The sequence below is a fragment of the Anser anser genome, assembly GCF_964211835.1.
Source record: "Anser anser genome assembly, chromosome: 5".
Classification (NCBI taxonomy): Eukaryota; Metazoa; Chordata; class Aves; order Anseriformes; family Anatidae; genus Anser; species Anser anser.
Window position 1 is genome coordinate 60,336,316 of NC_139725.1, and position 14,959 is coordinate 60,351,274.

General features: G+C 46.0%; 1 long non-coding RNA gene across 1 annotated transcript in view; it reads right to left on the minus strand.

Moving 5' to 3' along the window:
• LOC310900749 overlaps nt 1-2,134 on the minus strand; it is a 113,156-nt gene extending 111,022 nt beyond the window's left edge. The window contains exons 1-2 of the long non-coding RNA XR_014585361.1: nt 1,996-2,134; nt 530-626 (exon numbers count right to left, since the gene is read on the minus strand). This is a non-coding gene — a long non-coding RNA (uncharacterized lncRNA). The remainder of the gene's footprint in view (nt 1-529; nt 627-1,995) is intronic.
• Nucleotides 2,135-14,959: the final 12,825 nt, after the last annotated feature.

Here is a 14,959-nt window from a genome sequence, read left to right on the forward strand (position 1 = left end):
CCTACTGGTCTTTAATGCTTTGGTTATAATAATTCCGCCTTCAAAAGATCATTAAACTACAAGGAAGAGCACAGGATACTTAAGTGTAATGTTGTAGTTGGAATCCTTTCATCTTTTACCTAACACAGGCAACATAATCACTAGAATGCAGTTGCACTCAAAAAAAATGGCTTAAACAAAATCTTTAAAATGTTAGCGACCTCAACACAAGTGTACAAAATTTACAGGAAAAGCTTCAGTTAAAGAAGATTTTGCTTAGCCAACCCCAAAAGATCCCAAATTTACATCCAAATCCACCACCACTTCATCAAAAGCTTAGTTCCTTATACCTCAGATCTGAGGATAAATGTTCATAATTGCTTTTAATTTTTTTCAAGAATTTAATAGTGAAAATAAGCATCAAAGTCTGAAGACCGCTCTGAATGTGTTTTAGCAATTTAGTTCACACTAAAGGAAGATAAAATACAAAGAGGAATATGAGTCTGTACATCTCAAAAATAACCTGCCATCATTTACAAACCATCATTACCTTGGTCGCAGACTTCAAAGGGCTTTCGGAGTTTTCACCAGATTCTGAGCTGTTGCTTTATTCTAATTCATTAGATAGGATGATACCTTTGAGTCATCTAAAAGGTCAGACAGAAAGAAAAGGTGAGTTTCAGCTCTCTACAGGTCTGATTGTTTAACATTTTCAGCTGGTGGTATTACCTGATAGCCTAAGCCAACTAATTGCTTTGAGTCAATTGAACAGTAATTGATTTGTTGTCCATAGCTGTGGATCAATGCTGCAGCATTGTATTGCTAATACAATAAAAGTCTATGAAATCCATGGCCTTATTGTGGAGAACGGTACCTCTGAAACAGATACATGCTTCCATTATGAATATATATATATTTTTTTTCCTTTCTTACATCATTCTAAGTGCATTAAGCTTGCATACTTAGCAAGCTGCAGCAGAGTGAACAAGCAGAAACTAGACAATGGTTCCCTTTCAGGGAGTGATTTTAGAAAACACTTCTTCTAAATTCTATCTACTGAAAAGTTTCAAAGACATTTTAGTTCCTTTGCTTGAAATCTTGTATTTAAGGGATTCCATCACTATTTTTTTTCTACTTTAAGACAACAGCCAAAGTTACAGAGGACAGAACAGCTCTCCACAGATTGTTCCCCAAGAAAACAGAGGCTTCTGTAAGCACTCGTATGCAGCCACATCTGAGTCTGAGCTGTACTCTGTGTGGACATTGTCACCAGAAAGCCTTCTGTAGTGAAGGAGGTGAAACTGTCTTTCCCAAATGATGCTAAGTCTTGACTTTGCCACGAGCAGCGATTACAGACTGTGGTTGCACTGCTGAGTGCTGCCCTCATCAGGGTGTGACAAGCATTTGTCCCTGCTCACACAAGTGAGGGAGGAAAACCCATTGAGGAGATGTGACTCAACTCCAGGAGACATCTTTCACCTTGCATTCAGCAGACAAGCCCAAAGAAAAACCACTTCTGGCCTTAATGCACTTAATACACAGGGTGCATCTCCTCAGCAAGAGGTGAAATTGCACAAAAGTGGGGCTGAAGCGCATTTAGTTCACAACCATACTTTATACTGAAAAGGCAACGTCAAGTCTAGCAGAGTATTTCTCAGATACAGATAACTTGTGTCAGAAAGAGCTTCAGGTACGTATAAGGCTGCAGGGCCATAGCCTTTGCCTTAGAGTTTCATGTAATTTAACCTAGAAGAAGGCTCTGTTGTTTTATGACTCTCAAGAGACAGGGATGTCTGGGCTCCCTTCGTGGCTGACAAGGACTTGCTTCTGAATAAATGCAAACTCCAAACCCTCCTGCGTCACCCAAGAGGGAACCCCCTTGTCTCTGCACTCCTCCCGACCCCTGTTAGCTTGCTGCAGGAACTTACACGTGACATGAAACCAGGATTTATTCCTCCCAGCACCGCCACCCTTTCCGCACAGGACAGTGGCACAAAGAACACGGAAAGCACTCACTTGGGGTGATCAGTTTTGCATTCCTCGGTGCTGACAAAACACAGTCTGAACACACCCACCTGGAGCTGGCCTCCAAAAGAGAGAGGCTGGAAAGCACTGAGCTATATAATGAAACCTTGGCATATCCTGTTCACACCTGGCACCTGCTCCAAGAGCAAGGACTCAAGGTCTCTAAATCCCCTGCCTGAGGTGATTAATTAGGTGATTATTCACACACAAAGCTTAATCTCCAACCCACGGAGACCTGTGGGAGTTCACTGACTAAGGACCGGCAAGTTGCTACCCAGAGCGTCCCCAGAGATTAATTATATACCAGATCTGCTCAGATTATAGACCTGATTTACAACACTGCTTGGTATTAAGCATGCCTAACACTTTCTATTATACAGTTTAACGTTGAGTGTTTGTGCTGAAGTGTTTACATGGCTGCTTCAGGGGGCACCTTTGGAGAGCATTTGAAGTCAGACATGTTAGTGGCTTACAAGGGGTAGAAAACAAAACAAAAATAAAATAAAATAATTAAATTTATTAAAAAAAAAAAAACCACTACTGAAATATATTGGCTTGTTCTTTGGTGCCAGATCTGGGGTGTGTGTGTGTAGGGTTAAGCTTTTATTTGAAGACCTCTAGCACACCCATGCTGTGGTATGTCAAGAACTAGAAAGCAGCCAGCTTTCTACAATGGTGTGTTCTTTGCATCACTACAGGAGATCCACATTTGTGATTTTGGGCATTTCATCTGCTACAAAACCCCAAGGACCCTGTGCTCAGGTGGACCTCTTGGTAACTCCCTGCTGGGCCTGGGCATACTGGAGGAAGAGGAAGCACCTCCTCCTCTTTCAATGAAGAAGTGACATAGAAGTGAAGGGAAAAAGTGCCTCATAGTTCCTTCTTCCAATCTCTCTACTCAGGAGAAGCCTTATTTTGTCAGTTGCCATCCCCTTCCACCTGTGGAAGAATAGTGAAGAAGACACAAGCAGATGGTTCATGCTTGTATCAGTACCCATGCCTCATGTAAGTGCTGTCCTTCTGCCGGCACGGCATGGCAGGAATGAAGCAGAGTTGTCTGTGCAGGCCAAGGCAACCTGTCATGTCAATGCCACCCACTGTCACACGGATGTGGAAGGCATGAACATCAGAAGATGATCCACAGCAGTAAGCCTCCTCTGCATGAGTTAGCCTCTGGGTTCACAAACCACAGTACGAGCCCTCATTAGACACTCTGGAGGAGTTTCACTTCTTGACTTGCCCAAATCAATACACCAGGAGCAGGATCAAGGCGTTTGCTGGATTGTAACAGAAATTTGGGCATGGCAGAATGGGTCCACACTGCCTGGTGATTCTGTTTCAGGCTGTGCTTGGCTTATGTCCCCATGTCGGTGCATAAAATACTTGCAAAGAGAGAAGAGCCTAAGCTGCTAGCGTGATCCGTTAGGCTGAGACTTGTAAGCAAGTGTTGCCACAAGACTATTTGGAAAGGTAAGATAACATCTGTAGCACAGAGGCTGTTTCACTGATAACGTGGATTACAGACTGCGGTGCAGTCGTCTCTCACTTAGAAGTTACGAGTCTGCAGTAGGGAGCAGTCTGAAAAGCCAGACCTATACGTCAGGGATTTCCCCAATAATAGGATTACTCATCAAAACAGCACAAAGGACCTGAGCTGAAAATCTTCTCCCAGGCAGGAAAAAAGTGACACAGAGTTAGTGAGCATGCACAGGTGCAAAATTGCAGCTTCGTTAAAGCTGTGCCTTCCAGTTTCCTGGAGATCTGGCTTTCCTCAGGCCTCTGCTGTGCTGTTTAACCACAGCCACCACCTCTGAAGAGCTAAGGGAGGTGAGGGGGACATCCAGGGGACAGAGCAATGTTTGCAAACAAGCCATCATCCATATGCGGTGCAAGGCAGAGATAAACATCTTTATGTAGAAGACAATTTATTCCATGGAAAGGACTCCTTCAGCCATATGGGATGGCTGTATTGAATCAACATCCTGACACCAGCCCAAAAAGGTGTCACAAGCCAAAGCATACTCAACTTATTAAATAGAAGAGGCAACGCCGTCCAGATCTATGGTTATACATAGAGTGCACATCAGATGGAGCAGGCAAATATAAGGACCCTACATTTCTTTGATCTTCTGAATTGATCATAAGCTCCTTCAGTCAGGAAGGACGGGTTCCCAGAAATACACTGCAGCATCACTCACTCAAGTGTTTTACATCTTCTGGTATTGGTTTTTGGCCTCTGTTGATGGCAGCTCACAGGACTGGGCAGACCACCCTTCTCTTCCAGTAACAGGATCAAGTCAGCAAATTAGAAATTTGATTTTTGGGAAGCTGGCTCTATTGGATTGTCTTGCTGATAGTCTCCCTGGCTTCAAAGCTCACATCTGTCTCGTGAGCTGGGGGACGGTTTCTAACTTTAGTTGACCCAAATTACTCACAGCCTTTCTGTGCAGCACGCAGCAACGCTGAATGTTTGCATTGTGCCTTTGATCATTGCACCACTGAAATAGGCTGACCTGCACGTCTGTGCAAAAAGAGCTTTACAGGCTAACACATTGGTGATTCAGCTGTCCTTAACACAATTATTGTCTGATTTGGAGTGGCAGAGGAGGAAGATGAGCACAATACTAGTTTTGTTTGTTTGTTTGCATGATGCTGAGTTTCTGTGCATTCCTATCACATCTAAGAGCAATTCTTCACCTAAAGGAGGAACTGTCCAGGCCATATTCCGTTTTTCCATAAGATGGTCCTGTAGGTAGCAGAAAGAAGCTTTCCTGAAGTCTTAGTTTATATATATATATATATATATTACACACATATATGAGAAGCCCCACAGACTACCCCAGCCCTTGACTAACTGTTAACTTCATCAGGGACAGGAGACTGGGCCACTCTTCCTTTGTATCCTAAAATATTTCCTAAAATCTCTCTCTGTCTCTTATTCCCTCAACAAACATGCACACTCTGTAAATGCCAAATTAACATGAAGTTACATACAAAAAAGATGGTTAGGATTAGAGAATTTATGCTGGGAGTCAGGATTTTAGTGACTCATTTGAGGGAGTTAACACATTAAGTGTATACTGCAGTTGTATTCTTGCTGGGCAGAGCAAATGTAGCTCTTCTTCAGTACTGGGATGATTTTTGGTCATTATCTATACTTGCAACACCCCTAACTTAGCTGAAATGGTAGGAAGATAACTGTAAAATTCTTGGGAGGACTTTCACTTTTCTTACTGCAAAGAAAAGTGAAACTCAAGCAAAAAAAAATACAGCATCTGAGAAAAGGGTAGGGCCATTTTTAACCACCACGAATTAGCAGAATACGGCACAACTTGAGCTCTTGACTATTCATAGATGTGACCCTTCTAAAAAGCAAGAACAGGGAGAAGAGGTGTTTTGGATTTTTGTTAAAAAAAGGAAAAATTAAAAACCCTTAAACAGCGGGATATTATGTACCTGCTATTAAATTCCATCTGGCACTAACCCTTCAGGCAAGTAACAAGCCAAGACAACCATTTTTGGGAAAAAAAAAAAAGAAAAAAAAAAGACTGATCTTAGCAGAAGCTGTAGAAGCAAAATTTGTTTGAACTGTTTCTGCACATCTTTACATCATGCACTTGCAATTTTTAAAACTATTTTAAAACAGGGTGGTAAACGTGTTAAATAGGTCACTCCCTGTGTCCAGCGCAGAGATAAGAGGCTGTTTATATCTCCAACTGCAGAACTTTGGCTCTTGAGCTCAACTGGTAACTGCTTACACGGCAGGTCTCCAGTGCTTGCCCAGAAGGCAAATGTTACAGTCAGAGGAAATAAATAAATCTGACTGCTCTCGTGTTTAATCCTGCTCCAGCACACCAATACTGCTATATATGGCAGCCCTGCAGCTCTGGTACAGGGACCACGGAGGAGCACGTGATGAGTTGGAGAAGCAGTCCAAAAAAGTTAAAGCATCAGACAAAGAGGCAAACTGGGTGGTTTTGCAAGAGTAAGCTGGGAGAAAGAAGGTGACATTTCTGCTGAGGAGGACTTGGGTCCTGCTGCTGCTCACAGATGTGACACACAGTGACACGTTTTGACTCAACGTGGGGTAGGCACAGCCTTGGGATGCACCAAATAAAATATTCAGGCAGATGCATGAGATCAAGGAGCAGGCAAAAATTGAACAAATGCTGCCCTGAGTCTGCCTCCCCTTGTCCTCAATGGACTTGGTATCTGTGGCATGGTAAAGACTTCAGGTGTCCCAAGGTTACAGGATTTTCTCCACATTATGGTTTTATAACACAGGAGAGTGAGGAAGATGAATCCAAATGTACTCTGACACTGTTTTGCAGGACAAGTGTCCTCCTCCCTTGGGGAGCCACGGGAGTTCATGATGGGAGATGCAGGGAAAATGCTCAAGGGGTTGGGTCTCTACCTGCAGGCTGCAAGGAACAGCTCCAGGGTGGTTTGGTCCCTCCAGGCCTCGGACAGCCTTGGAGGTAAAACAAGGCCCCTCGACAAGCAGGCAGTGTGCCCACCCTGGGTACGTCCTGCCAGTGCCTCTATAATGGCAGTGCCACCAGAGCAGGGACGGCCAGAACTTCAACACTGCTGAGGTGCCCAAAAGTAGTGCTGGAGCTCCTCCAGTGCTAGTGGTAATTCGGTTCAATTAAGCGTAGGTAAACTCCATTTAGGCTGAATTTCCCCCAGAGCAGGGGTTCTGTAAGAGCCAGAGGGAGTGAGGGAGACCTTTCCAAGGTCTGAGGCCTGCCTGCTGAGAAACAGATTTACAGCTCCGGCTTCTGCGGTCTGGAGAGAATAAGAAAAGATGGGAAGAGGGGGAGGGAAGAGCTTTCCAACATGTAAAAGATAATACGAAAATGAAGATTGTAAAACTCTTCTATATACTGGGGATAGGCTAATAGGCTTACAGTGCATTAAGGCCTAATGCAGGCCTCCCTAGGGACAGCTTTCATGTGCTCAGGAAAATGAAAGCACTGGGATACACCACCTGGAGAAGGCAGTGGAGCCTTCACCTTCCGCATGAGCAATGAGTCAAAAGCTGTTGAGCCCAAGATAAGGGATTAGATTAGATTAGATATGTAGAGTCCCGTATACCCTTCCCAAGAGCCGTATTTCATAACAGCCCAGAGCCACATTTCAGCAGTGCTTACTATCCTTTGGAAGTGTTTTTACATCCACTCGGAGCTGCTCCTACCTCTAAGCTGTACTAACAGCTCAGGAAGACTGAACGAGACCAAAGGGATTCTGAGCCCTACAAAGACAGCAGATTGTAAAACAAGCTCTCTTCTTCCTCTTCCCTTGTGCCTCCCAGAGGCACCATTTAAAACGTGAGCCCTAAGCCCAAGTCTGTCCATGAGGGATCCAGAACTCACATGGATTTGGAAACCCCTTAGACTTCACTGGAGCAGCTACCATTTTAGAGAAGAATAGCGTTGCATCAGCCCTTCTGCAAACTCCATTGCATCTCCTTCGCCAGCCAAGAGCTAATTCTTCCGTAGGACGTATTGCGGCAAGGAGTTCAAAACATCTCTCTGACTGCACGGGGGTTGGTTCAACTACTACCTACCCCCTTCATGGGCCAGTTGCATGGAAAGCTATAGTGCACCAAAGCTCTGAAAGCAACAAGGTGTCTGGTCCGGTAACCTCTCTTTTTACCAAGAAATGCAGCATGGGCAGAAGCAGCTCCAACATGGAGGCTGAAAGGTTCCAGATGATGGCTGAAATGAGCCTGTGAGATCCTTTTTGGAGAAGCAGGAAACCAAGGATATGGTGACTAAGTAGGAACAAGGAGTTAGATCAATAAATCGTCTCATCACATGCAGCCCTGCCCAGAATAAAAATATTAGCAAAAAAAATAAAATAAATTAAAAAAATGAAGGCCTGTGGGTGGTGAATGCTGTTCTTGGTCTTCACATCTCTTCCGTTCCTCTGCCCTTTTGTTCCTGCTTTTGGGCACAGCAAGAGAAGTGTGGAAACAAATCAAGAAGCAGTCGCGCACAGGAGGAGCGAAACCTCAGACAGCAGCTAGCAGAGAGCAGAACATATGTTTACTGTCATCTTCCTCCTCGCGTTTGAAAAGCCACCTTACTTCCAAGGGGGAGAAAAATCCTTGTGCCAGTCTCTCGGAAGAGAGGAGAGCACCTCCTCAGCCGGGTGCTGGCTCAGCTCACAGCAGGGGGGTCATTTTCCTTCGTCTGTGCAATCCTCCCAGCGCCCTGATGGAGCCTGTGATTAATTCAGCTCTTTGCTCGAGTTCAGTGCTGTTCCTCACTCGTTTTGTGGAAGTTGTTCCTCTCCTGTAGCAGAAAGTGGCATGTTTTGCATGTGCTCCTGTGGGCTGTTGTTTCAGACTGGTGGCTTGTATCCTTGTGTCGCTGGTGCTCACAGGGACATCCCTTCCAAAGTCTGCACCCTGCCACCAGCCAGGGGAAGCGTCAGTCCCCATGACAGAGGGATCAGGGGTCTGTCAGAGGGACAGGGCTGCCCCAGGCTGGTGTTGGGATGCTGGAGCAGCACAGTGCCCTGAACCCAACCAGAGCATGGCTTGAAAATACAAGCCCCAGGGAGAGAGAGGGAAGCCAAAGGAGGAACGGAGAAGAGAGGTAACGACCTTCATTTCTGACACCCCCATTTAAGCACAAAGACAACTATATAATTGCTTTATTCCACCATCAAATCTTCACCAGTAACCCTCAGGTTAGCTCCCAGGGGTGGCTTCTCCTGCCCAAATGCAGGTTCTGCACACAGCTCGTCCAGCTCACTGGGAGACCCTGGGGTTGTTCCTATCTGGAGCTGGACCCAACAGGAACGCATCGCAGGCTGCAGGACAAGGATTAAAATCAGACCACGCACAAGCTACAGGAGAAAGACAAATTGCAGTTGTAGGGCTCCTGTGTATAACACAGCACTGGAGACACAACCCAAAGCAAGGAGCACTTTTATGCACTTAATTCCTTCACCAAAAATATAATAAACAGATCTTGTAGGTTTCTACCACTTAATTCTCTGGTTTGTTTCATTCTTCCCAAAAAGTTCACTCGGCCCCAAGCTGAAGTTATCTGTGAATTTATTACCACGGTGGTTCCTCAGATTAGGCAGCAGCACTGAAACAGAAATACAGAGCCGTGAAGTGCTCTGAAAATAGGCGAGAACTAAATCAATTAAAATTAAAAAACCAAGCCTGTAATATTGCTTATTAAGACAAGGGTCACCCTGCTCACCATCACACACCAGACACCCTGGAGAAGAATTTATCCCCATGAATGACAGGAGCCAAACTTTCCCAAATGCAATCCATCTGTGTTTTCCCCAGCCTACTCCAAAGAGGCTGAAGGTTTCACCTTTGGGACAGGTAGTCTGGGAAGGAGGTCAGAGCAGAACACACCGGGAGTGTTCGGCATCATCAGGGTGAACCAAACTTTCACACCTGGAAATTTGCCTCCGGTGATGATTTCGGCTGGGGTATGGGCAACCAGCTGATCCTTTCACTGCCACAGGAAGATTTCATGGCACAGCTTTCTGGCAAAGGTTTTTCTGCTGGCTGAGATTAGACAGGTAGGAAGAAGATTCTCTGAGAAAAGTGGAAAGAGAAAAGTCTCGAGCTGACAAATTAATGAGAATCAGACAGAAAGTAGAAAATAATACTTAATGAGTCGTTAAGGGACATTTTGTTTTGCAAAACAGTCATGGCCACATGCTAACTGTGACATGCAATGGCCAACACATTTGCTTGTTATAAATGTTTGACTGCAGTTGCCCACCAGGAAGCTGCAAGGTACCCTCATTAGAAAAGCTATCGCTAGGAAATCAAAGCTTGCTAATTAATATAACTCACCAAAACAGACAATGAGAAAGAATTGTAGACAGTGATATTTACACACGTATTTCTGAAGTGCTCTCTTCTGTTTCATAATTTGCATCACTTTAATGGTCTCCAGAAAGAAAACTCTCTATTTCATTGACCCTGTCAGAGAGGTGAAGTATGCCTGACTTTATTCTACTAAATTGGTGAGCATATATTCTTCCTTCCCCCTCAAAAAGCCAGACCCAAAGCTTTTCCTTTGGCTTCGTTTATAGTCATCGTATATCTGGGTCTTGTTCTTCAGTCCTAGGCCTCTCTTTAAATTGGAGCTAGAAAAATAAGCTGGCAACATCAGATTGTTGGATGTTTTTTAACTTACAAACAAGGAAAGCTTGAGAGCTTGTATATGTATTTTTTTTTCAGTGGAAGGCAGGGGAGCTACTAGGCAAAAAGACATTTTGCCTGTTATGTTCTTGATACAGTAATTAATGATCTTGGAGCTTTATTCTTACCATGTCTGATAAAAGATAAACAGGAATATAAGCCAGCAACTAACCGGGATGGGAAAGGAGCTACTGGTAATACGACGGTATGAGATATGCTTCTTTGCACTCTTAGATGCTGTCAAGAGCATAACTAGACACACTGCATGTACCACCGTAATTCTTATTGCACAGGGCAATATTTTGGTTTTACTTCCTCTCTGCAGTTCTCCTTCATCCCCAGGAACGAGTCAGCCAGTAGCAAAGCCGCCTGCACAAACTCACTTGCGTGACAAGTCACCACTCCAACATTTCTGGTCTTAAGTTACTCCTCCGTTCCCAATCCCCATCCCACCACACACCCTTTTAAGCCTGCACTGAACCAGCAGAAGTTTGCCTCAAAAGAAGGATCCAACGTGCCTCAGTGGCCACCTGGAAGTCACCTGAATTTTACATGCAGGAGCTTTACAGGTTGGGAATTTTCTAACGCGGGCACGTTCTGGACAGCGTTATTGTAAAGCAGGGTGTTGCAGGGGAGCAGATCCAGCTCCGTAACAGGGATCAGGATGGGTTTTCAGTATCAGTGTGAAAGCAGATCATCTCCTCGTCAGTTACAGCACTATAAATATTAATCTAATCTTGATTTAACAACCATTTCTCCTGTTCTTGCTCTGCAGTGGCAGCTTCTGGCATTGATGATAGAAGGGCTCAGAGTTTTGAAGTTCAGATTACAGGGGCAGGGTAAGATTTCCCAGGCTTAGGATTTCCTGATTAACACTGGTGCCCAACACCTTTCCTGCTTGGAAGAGCCCTGCGCAGGCTGCAAGAACTGAGGCGTTTGGGACTTGCACAAGCCACTGAGCTCCGGTGCTCTCAAGACACGGGGGTGGCTTACATGCAATGGCTTGAGTAGAGCACAAGGTGGGCTATTTCTCCTGTCAATTTTCTTTACAAGGTTGGCCTTTATATATATATATATATATATATGTGCAGTATTTTTCTGTACCCTTGAGATAGGGGAAAATCAGATATCTTGCCAATGGAGAATTTCATGTCAGAGTACAGGATAGTGTTTTCTTTGCGGAGGTAAGGCAATGAGAATCACTATTATCCCCAGTAGGGAACCAAGATAACCTTCTGTCTAATACCTTCTGCCCTATAGCAATCACACTGGCTTGCAGCAGCCAGACTGAGCACTAGGCTTTCCTGAGTTCAAAGCTGAACTTGCTGCCTCCCCACCCCTGCCAGCAGGCATATCTGTCTTCATCTGTTTTCTCCAGTGTGGCCTGAAATTTGTGAGAACATTTAATATTCTGGTCTTGACAAAGGGATCCACAGCCCCAGCCAACACACCTGTCGCCTGGTGTTGTAGGGTGATGGATCCAAAACCAATTTTGCATCTTGGTGTCTAAAACACTGAGACAAACATAAAAAGGCAGGAGTAAAGAAACTGGATAAAGGAGACTTCACTCTGTATTGGCCATGAAATCCTTAATGCCTCATGTCATGCTTTAGAAAATCACTTTAGCCTAAGACTCACTTAGTGATTACAGTCCCATTTCAGCCCCAGATGCCCAAGTGAAGCTCTGATGGAAGGTTTAGAAAAGGCCTTTTAGCCACAGACGGGGAGCTCAATCTGTTTAGTCTCAAAAGGCAGAGACTGGGAGGCAACTTGATTACACTGTCTTCACATGGGGGAGATAACAGGCACTTAAAAGGGATTTTTAATCTAGGAGAAAGGTTTAACAAAATGCCTGTGGCTAGAAGCTGAGTCCAGACCAGTTCCAATTAGAAATGAGACACTTAAAGAGATTTAAAGAAAAAAAAGGCACCCATACCAGTGGTTGTGGCCACTGAGACAGACTCCTTGGGAAGGGCAGAGCCTCCACACCAAGACTGGATGCTTTCTGGGAGGTGTCCTGCATCCCCCCCCTTACATGGTGCAAAAGAGGGAAACCCATCAGGAATTTACCAAAAAATCTCACCCAGCAGCTCCTGCTGAGCTTAGCTAAGCCCCCAGAATAATCGCATAAAAAAGATGAAATATACTTTCCTAGCAATCACACCGCTCCGCTATTCCAGTCCAAGTCTACCTGGGCTTCAGTAGTTTGTGCAGTGAACCTGTGTCAAACAGCAAACACTACCAGCCTTCTTCCTACCAGTGTTGGTCATTACTTGGTACACAGAGACATGCTGCCACCAGTAACAGGGCTGGGAAAGCTCTCGATGATCCAGAAGTGGTTCAGGAGAAACCAACAGAGCTGCATGGCTGCTTCTCCTAGCACTTATGTACCCAGCTTCTACATATGCAGAAGAAAATAATACCATGAGTTCCCAGGAAAAAAAAAAAAAAAAAGAGGTTTCTTCAAAAATATAAATACCACCAAGACACGAGGCACGTAACATAACTGGTTCCCTTTCTGCCAAGGTTTCAAAGGAAGCGCTGTGTTCGCTGACCAGCAGCAGGTCCCATTAGCGATTCTGAAGTACGCTGCTGTCTGATTTATTTATCAAAGCTGGTATTTTCAAAGGAGCTTAAAGGAAACACAGTCATTTGGGAGGGGAGGGAGAGAGAGATGACGGGCACAGCACAAAAAGCTCTGATCTAAAATGGCCTTTTCCAAAACGTGAAGTTCCGTGAAAGATTTCCTTAAGAAGTCCCCGAAAGCTTTTACTGAAACAGTTACACGGCTTCCTACCCGACACCTAGGCAGGGACACCGAAGACGCGGGTGCAGCGGGCTTGCAGGCACTTGCAAACCACTGCTGGAGGCTTTACCGAGGGAGCACTTGCAGGGTTTTAGCCTGCCAGCCCCAGCTTGCTCGCAGCTCTGCCTGCTGCTCGGTCCTTGCTCTGCAGAGCTCCCTTCCCAGCGGCAGCACGCCTCCCCGGCACCTCTGCACCTGCTAAAACCAGCGCGGGATGAAGGCTGCTTCCTTCCGAGCAACTTGCTGCCCTCTGTAGTCCCAGCAGAGCTCTCGTTAAGTCAGTCTTAAGAATTAAGAGCTGAAATAGAAACCTGCAAAGTATGTGTGAAGCTGAAATAAAAAGCAAAGCAGCCTCAACAGGGACCCCGGAGAGGCCCAGCTGTTTAGCATGCCCTAAAGCATCTGCAGATATGACATTTCCTTTGCCAAGCTGGAGCTGCTCGCCCGCCGTGTTTCTCTCTGGTGAGTTAACCAGCAAAGCAGCTGATGGAAACCTCCTGAGCCCCCGGGGGCCAAGGAGGGACGAGGCTCGGGGACCCACCAAACGGCACGTAAATACGGGTCTGTCTCAGGAGAGCCAGGACCTCTGCCTTTGATGGCACATGGGCCCGGGATTACGTACGACAGAGGGAGCACAGCCCAAAACAAACCAAAGCTCCTATTTTCACAGCCCCACTGCCCTGAAGCAATTTCTCTCCTTCCCCCCCAACCCACCACCTTTCTGAAGACTAACCCCAAAGCTTCCAGCAGGAGAGGAGCTCTTTCACTGCAACACGACAAAGGTCACAGCCGGGTTGTTCCCTGAAGAAAGCAGTTCCCTGCTTTTCGGCCCTCCCCAGTTACATTTGTACAAAGCATTTCGGAGCGTGACGGGTGCCCTGGGTTTGATGTAACCCACTTAAAGCCTGCAGGTAGATGCAGCCCTCCAGTGGTGAAAATATACACAAGCAGCTATGCTTTTTATTTTTTTCCTTCCCCCTCCCCCCTTTTTTTTTTCCTTTTTTTTTTTATTTATTTTTAATCTGAGACAGAATTGTCCTAATGGGCAATGATTGCTGCTTCTTCTCCCTGCCGATGGCGTTTGGGAGTGCAAATGCACAAATGTCACTAAATCCAGTGGGCACACGGGGTCATCCCAGGAGGGCCACGACCCTTGAAGTATAACCACAAAGCTGTGAGCACACGAGCCTTTCAGGGGAGAGAAGCTTCTCCACGTGCAGCCCCACGGGACCCAGCAGGGGGTTCAGCCCAGGAGCCCCTCCACCCAGATGGGGTGTGCAGGACCCTGGCGGTCGGGGCACCCTCCTGGCCTTGTTCAGGCCCGGCCCCACCTCCCGGCACCCAGCTCACATCCACACCACCGAGCGTGGGTTGGACGTCGCCTCGGAGCGTGTCCCTGCTCAGTCCCCATCCCAGACCTAGGATATCATGGCCAGCAAGGGGCTTTTTCCCCCTGAAAAGGCCAATTCCTTTCTGCACAGCACAGGGATTATTTTCTGCTGCTTCAGGTCCTTCAAGAAGAAATAGGAGGAGGAGGGTGGGGGCAGGACACGGGCACAGGACAGCCAACTTCATTCAGTCCCTGTGGCTCTGGCCACAAATGTTTTAAACCGTGTGAATGCCTGGGCAGAGCCTCAAGATGTCCCTGAGGCATGTTCCCGTCCACCCTTTTACTGCTAGCACATGAAGGTGTGGATAAACTGAAGCAGCTCCTTGCATGTTTTTATGGTGTTTAGCATCACCTATTCAGCACACCTTCATAAGAAATCAAGGAGAAAGAGCTTGCAAAGAAATAGCAAGCTTTGGGCACTGGGTCCAAAAGCTAGGGAAATAGAAAGAGCTTGGTCCAAAAGCAGTCTGGGTTTGGGGCTGCCTGCCCGTGGGTTTGGGGGTCCTTCAAGCCAAGGCAGACAGTCCCGGTGGTCGCCCCCACACTGGGGCAGGAGCCCCCCAGTCCAGCT